The 6,000-nt window shown below is 39.5% G+C and overlaps 1 protein-coding gene across 1 annotated transcript in view; it reads left to right on the top strand.

Annotated features, from left to right (window-relative positions):
- Nucleotides 1-1,379: 1,379 nt before the first annotated feature.
- Nucleotides 1,380-6,000, top strand: part of LOC140122542 (ribonuclease H1-like) — a 294,177-nt gene continuing 289,556 nt past the window's right edge. Inside the window, exon 1 of the mRNA XM_072143523.1 lies at nt 1,380-1,389. The gene's annotated coding sequence lies outside the window, so the exon portion shown is untranslated. The remainder of the gene's footprint in view (nt 1,390-6,000) is intronic.

Genomic DNA, 6,000 nt, shown 5'->3' with positions numbered 1-6,000 from the left:
CAGCGGAGTTGTTACATGCCCTAAGGCGAACTGAAGTAGTCCACATGCCGACTGTCGTTCTGTAGCCACCATTCGGGCAAAGGTCTTTTCTATCATTAAAAGGACCCATTAGGTAATTTGGGATTTTTTCCAATTTTTCCTTGCACATTAAAACTGTTGATGTGTAACAATTTTTGTGTTCTTTAGGAATAAATGCTGTGGCCTACCCACAACCCTAAACATCAAAAGTTTCTTTCATTCTTTTGAATTTAATTTCTGTGTTCGGGGTCAAGAGCCAATTTCTGGCTTAATTTACAAATCCCTACAGTCCATGCAACTAATGTAATAAAAAAACTATTCAGCATAAAAAGCCCTGATCAAAACATCATCTAGACCAGTGGGGGTCAAACAAGAATCCAAACTCACTTTTTATGGTAAAGTGCTAACATAGCAATTTAAGCAGTAGCTTATTTTTAACTGTCCTCAGCTTTTAATCGTATAAGCACATTGAGGACACCAATAAGTTGAAAGAAGGAGGGGAAATTTTAATAATCCAGGTTGACAGGAAGAATCAAGGAGCCCGCAATAGGTAACCATCCCTGTCCACACCTCCTTGCTCATCCTGCAGTCTCAAGCAACCAAGAAGGTGTTGTGGCTGAGAGTGCAGGAGGAGGCCATGAGTCTGGTCAATTCTATGCTGGGGAAATGGCCAGGATGCCCACAGAGAGGGCTCTGAGTGCCGCCTCTGGCACCCATGCCATGGGTTTGCCACCACTGATCTAGACAGTATGAGAAAGTTTGAACAAGCTCACATCCACAGAGCATATGTGCTTAGTTTGCTGAGATGTCTGAAACAACCTCCCTGCTGAGATCCTTCAAAAGCTGTGGGAAATTGTCACTAGAATACAACTTGTTTTGAGGGCAAAGACTGATCACACCAAATACGGATTGGAGTTTAGAGTTTGGAGTCTCTTTTGTTTATTCACTGTAATTTTCTTAATTGATAAAAATTAGGTATTAATACTTCTTTTTAGAAAAGCATTCTTACTTTTCTGAGGTTTTTTTCAACACCTGTCTAAAATTTTGTAACCTCACTACTGCTGTACGATACGTAATAGTATGGGCACTCTGCACACACGGAGGGTGTCAGCTGCCGGTAACTGCTGCTGTATATCTACAATATACTTACAATACAGTTGTATTTCAATACATTGCATGAGAGATAAGGCCCCCTAGGGTCAAAGTACCCTAGGGGGCCTGAAATAATACTAAAAAAGATGTCCGATCGTAACAGATAATAGTGCCCAAATGTCCAAATCATCACTTTTTCACCATATGCAATACTTAAAAATTTAAATAAAAAGTGAGCAAAAGATCATAGAGTTGCCAAACTCTGTGCAGCGCTGTGTAATCTGTGTGCGCTATATAAATGAAAAATTATTATTATTATTATTATTATTATTATTATAGATTCCCCAAAATGATATTTATGAAAATGCTAGTTTCTCCTGGAAAAATTTACACCTTACGTAGCTCCCTACACTGAAGTATGCAAAAGTTCTTTGTGTCATAATATGGCAAAACTGAGAATTAAATTTTTTTGTTTAAAAGATTTTTAGAATTAAAACACAATAAAACCTATAAAAATTTGGTATTTCAGTTATAGTACAAACCCAATGAATAAAAGGGAGGTGTTATTTGGACTTAACAGGAAAATATGTAAAAACAAAGTGCGTAGGAATATGGTTAAACTGTCATTTTTTGGGGGCCATTTGGAATTATTTTCCAGTTTACCTTTACAATCAACAAAATATAAAATGGTGCCACTAAAAAGTACAAAGTGTCCCTCAGATAATAAACCTTCATGTCATTTATTACAAAGATACATTGGGGGTCATTTACTAAGGGCCCGATTTGCGTTTTCCCGACGTGTTACCCAAATATTTCCGATTTGCGCCGATTTTCTCTGTATTGCCCCGATCGGATTGTGGCGCATCAGCGCTGGCATGCACGCAACGGAAATCGGGGGGCGTGGGCGAACGAAAACCCGACGGATTCGAAAAAACCGCCGCATTTTAAAAAAAAAGTGTTGCGGAGCTTGCACTTACCTTCACTAGGAATAGGCCAGTGAACTTGAGTGCGTTCCGATGCTCTTCAGCGCAGCAGCGCCACCTGGTGGATGTCGGAGGAACTGCCTTAATGAATCCTGGCCGGACCAGAATCCACCACAGAGAACGCGCCGCTGGATCGCGAATGGACCGGTAAGTAAATCTGCCCCATTAAGTAATACCTTTGAGTTAATCCAGTTATTACATTTATTATGTTCTTTCAGATATTCTTCTTTTATTTCTACCCTTCACCTAAAATTTTGCTGTAATTTATGATCTATTATTTGTATAACTAATGATAGATAATTTAAGCTTTTATCTTGTTTTCTAATCTTTGGCTTTAATTTGATATGTAAAAGCATAAGGACTACAGCAGTATATATGTTATATTAGGACTTGCTGCCTTAGTACCGCATATTCTTTAGATTTCTTCTAGAAACTGATAGTTTCCACACTGTGACCCCCAGTGATCAACCATAAACTGTGGAGGAACCTGCATATAAGTGTAACAGTAATAGACATTATAGCAGAAAATACAACACGCACAAGCGATGGATAACCCTTAATGTGACTGTATATCTTTATCTATTACTAAGTTCCCTCCACCCACTAAATGTATAGAATAAAATTTTCCCTATATGGCTGGTTTCCCTATTAGAATAACCTAGTGGAAATGATAAACTAAATACGACAAGAAAAATATAATCTAAGCTATAATAAAGCATGGTGCCAAAAGTCATCGTTCATGGCTGCCATTTCACCTTTTTAATTTAACTTCGCTGATAAAAAAGGAGAGTACCTTGAAGCATGTAAATGCAATCAACTTACCGGTCCCGGAGGTCATATCTCTTCATTTACTGGGAAAGACCAAATGGTTACAGTCATGCAAGGTCTCACATGAAGAGAAGGGCTGAATTGTAATTGTATCTGTAGGCTTTGCACAGTATTCCACTGGTGTCCATATTCTCTCACCGGCAGGAAGCGGTCTGGTGTCTACGCAGCGTCGGGAAGACGTGTATTTTGCGATAGGACGTTTCCTTCATGAATTACGGAGGATTTTCACACATATCAAGTTTGTCACTTATTATCTATAGTTCTATAATTTAACACATCTGTTGGTGGGAATGGAGGTCATTAAAGCCTACCTGATCTACTAGCGTTAGACGGATCCTTCCCAGTGATACATGTTAAGTGAGGAATCAGTAATTTGCCTGATGAAAGAAATGATATCAAATGGCCTCAACAGCTGCCATGTGAACAGCTGTGTAACTCAGCAAGCTTCAGTAAGGACAGGTTTTACTAGCTTCATTACCGTTTTTAACAGCATGCAGGTTCATTTTTCCAAAATTCTTTCAAGTGAGAGTGAAGGTGTAATCTGACAGTGCTCTTGAATGCAATATTTTTTTGTGTTCATCTCGGCATTCACATTTAATTTAATTCAGTTGCCATGTATCAAGATTTCTTCAATTGCATGTTAATAAGAAAAATGTCCCTTTGTAAAGATAATTTTTTTAGAAATGTGGCCATGTTGTCCCTTAGAAATGAGATAGTTGCCATTGGATACGACCACCACCACACCAGCTGTGGCCACAAATGCTCTATTAAGCCTTGTCTGATGACCTTAATTCATTGTTCATTATCCCAGGACCGCTGTGGGACAAGTAGTGACTCCTGAGTATTTCATATGCAAAAACTATTTCTTTGTGTAACCACTCCAGCAGTGGTGGTCATATCCAAGGGCAGCAATCTTGTTTCTAAGTGGATAATTAAATTTATGGGAAATTATCTTCACAAAGGTACCTTATTTTAATAACAACCAATTGAAGAAATCAAGGAAGTTTACATGGGGATAGTACAGTTAATGTGTTCTGCAAATTATCAACAAGTATTCATTGCCAAAAAAGTAATGCACCCAAATAGAAATGCTGAAAAGCTTAGCAAGTTTCTTAGAGGCTACTTTTGAGTAGTGTGCCTCTTGGGGAGAGAAAGATGACTGGTACCTCAACGAAACACTGTCTTATTGGCTTTTCTGACCTACAGTAGCTGTAGGGAGTAGAGATGAGCGGATCCCTACTTGCAGTTCAAATTCGGTGTTTAGGTTTGGTCATGCGACCTCTGGCGCATCGCTGGATTGGCAGCCAAAAAGGCAAATCTGTTTACTAGCCATGACTGTGATTGGCCAGGGGTTGTCCCAAAGCCAAACACAAACTGAAACCACAGGTCTACTCATCTGTAGTAGGGAACTCTTGGAAACGATGGTTAGGTCTGGGTCCATATACAAAGGTAAGAGGATCTAAAAGGCTAAGACTAAAACTAAAGAAGATTTACATTTTATTTTACATTTTTTTTTAAAAATGGCTTCTTTTGTCCATCTGACAATTTTACCCAGAATGTTTATGTATATTTTATAAAACTTGTACAATATATTATCCATACCATAAAAAACTAAATTAGCCCATTCTTTTCTACAGTAATTTAGCACATTTCCATAATTTGAGACCTTCAACGGTTGCAAAATTTTATACAATATACAGCGTGCCATGAGGTCAGTGCATCCCCCAGCACGGCTAATCTGGGCTGTATCCCTACTTAGTGCCATAAACCTAAAGCCATACTAATTGTCTTTATGGCTCGTGACCCGTGTGCTCCATAAACTCCTTCATTTTCCTGCTTTCCTGACTTGTGTAGGGTTCTTTTTATGAGTCTCTTATATAAAAGTACATGACAGGTTTATAGTGAGAATGAGTAGCATCTCCCTGGTGAGCTGTAAAGTACCTCTGTGTAGGAACGGCGCCTGCTGTTGAGAAGCACACGTCTGCAATCCTGACACATGCAGGGGAAGACTAAGTGTGTCACTGGAAATGTAAAGTTATCCGTAATGGGACGAGACAAACTTTGATAGAAATTCTGTCTTCTCTGTATTCAGAAAACGGTACAGTTGTGGGGCTTCTAAAATGGTAACAGCAACAATATACATTTTAATCCCATAATACATTGATACAATCCATAGAATAGGTCCTTAATATCAAATTGGAGGAGATTCCATACCCAGCACTCCAATAGATCCATAGCTCCATTCTCTGTAAAGTACATAAACTGAATCCTACAGTTAAGCTCCTATTCTAAGAATCAAGCTCTGATCTGCAGTGACCTGGTTTGACCACTACATAGGGAATGGAGCTGTCTATTACAACGCTTTTGATTCTCCGTGACCAAAGACCTGTTAGAATCCTATGGATGTGATGGTGAGAAAGAATTTATCAGGGAATTTGTGGATTGGTTCCAGCAAAACCACCTTAGGATTAATACTTGGAAGACCAAGTAGATGGTGCTTTACTTCCCTGAGTACAGTCCTCCTTCTCAACCAGTGGTCATCCAGGGGACGGACATTGAGGCAGTGAAGTCGTATAAGTACTTGGGTGTCCTCCTCAACAACAACTGGAGTGGGCAGAGAACATAAACTCACTTCACAGGAAGGGTCAGAGTAGGGTATACCTGCTAAGGAGGCTGAGGGCATTTGGAGCACAGGGGGCACTTCATAAGACCTTCTTCTTCTTTGTAGTGGCATCAGCCATCTTCTTTGGTGACTGTGTTGGCATTGGGGAGCACATTCAGTGACCGACTGCTTCACCCAAAGTGTGAGAGGAAATACATACGAAAAGGAGGGTGGTGTATACCCCCTCCTAAACCCCACTTGGTAGGTATAACAAAGAGTACAAGGAAAGTGGAGGACCAATATAAAACTTAGCTTTTAATGCAAAATATCCTTAAAAATGTTAAATACAAAAATAGATGTGTCAGTTACCAGTGTTCGTGAGGATGATGCCGTATAATGGGTGTAGGCACCGATGATGCAGAGTGGCACTCACAATTTTCTGGGTATATGTGGTTCTGCAGAGGTTATCCCATTGCG

Source organism: Engystomops pustulosus, chromosome 3 (assembly GCF_040894005.1).
Source record: "Engystomops pustulosus chromosome 3, aEngPut4.maternal, whole genome shotgun sequence".
NCBI classification, from domain to species: domain Eukaryota; kingdom Metazoa; phylum Chordata; class Amphibia; order Anura; family Leptodactylidae; genus Engystomops; species Engystomops pustulosus.
This window is presented reverse-complemented; position numbering and strand designations above follow the sequence as displayed.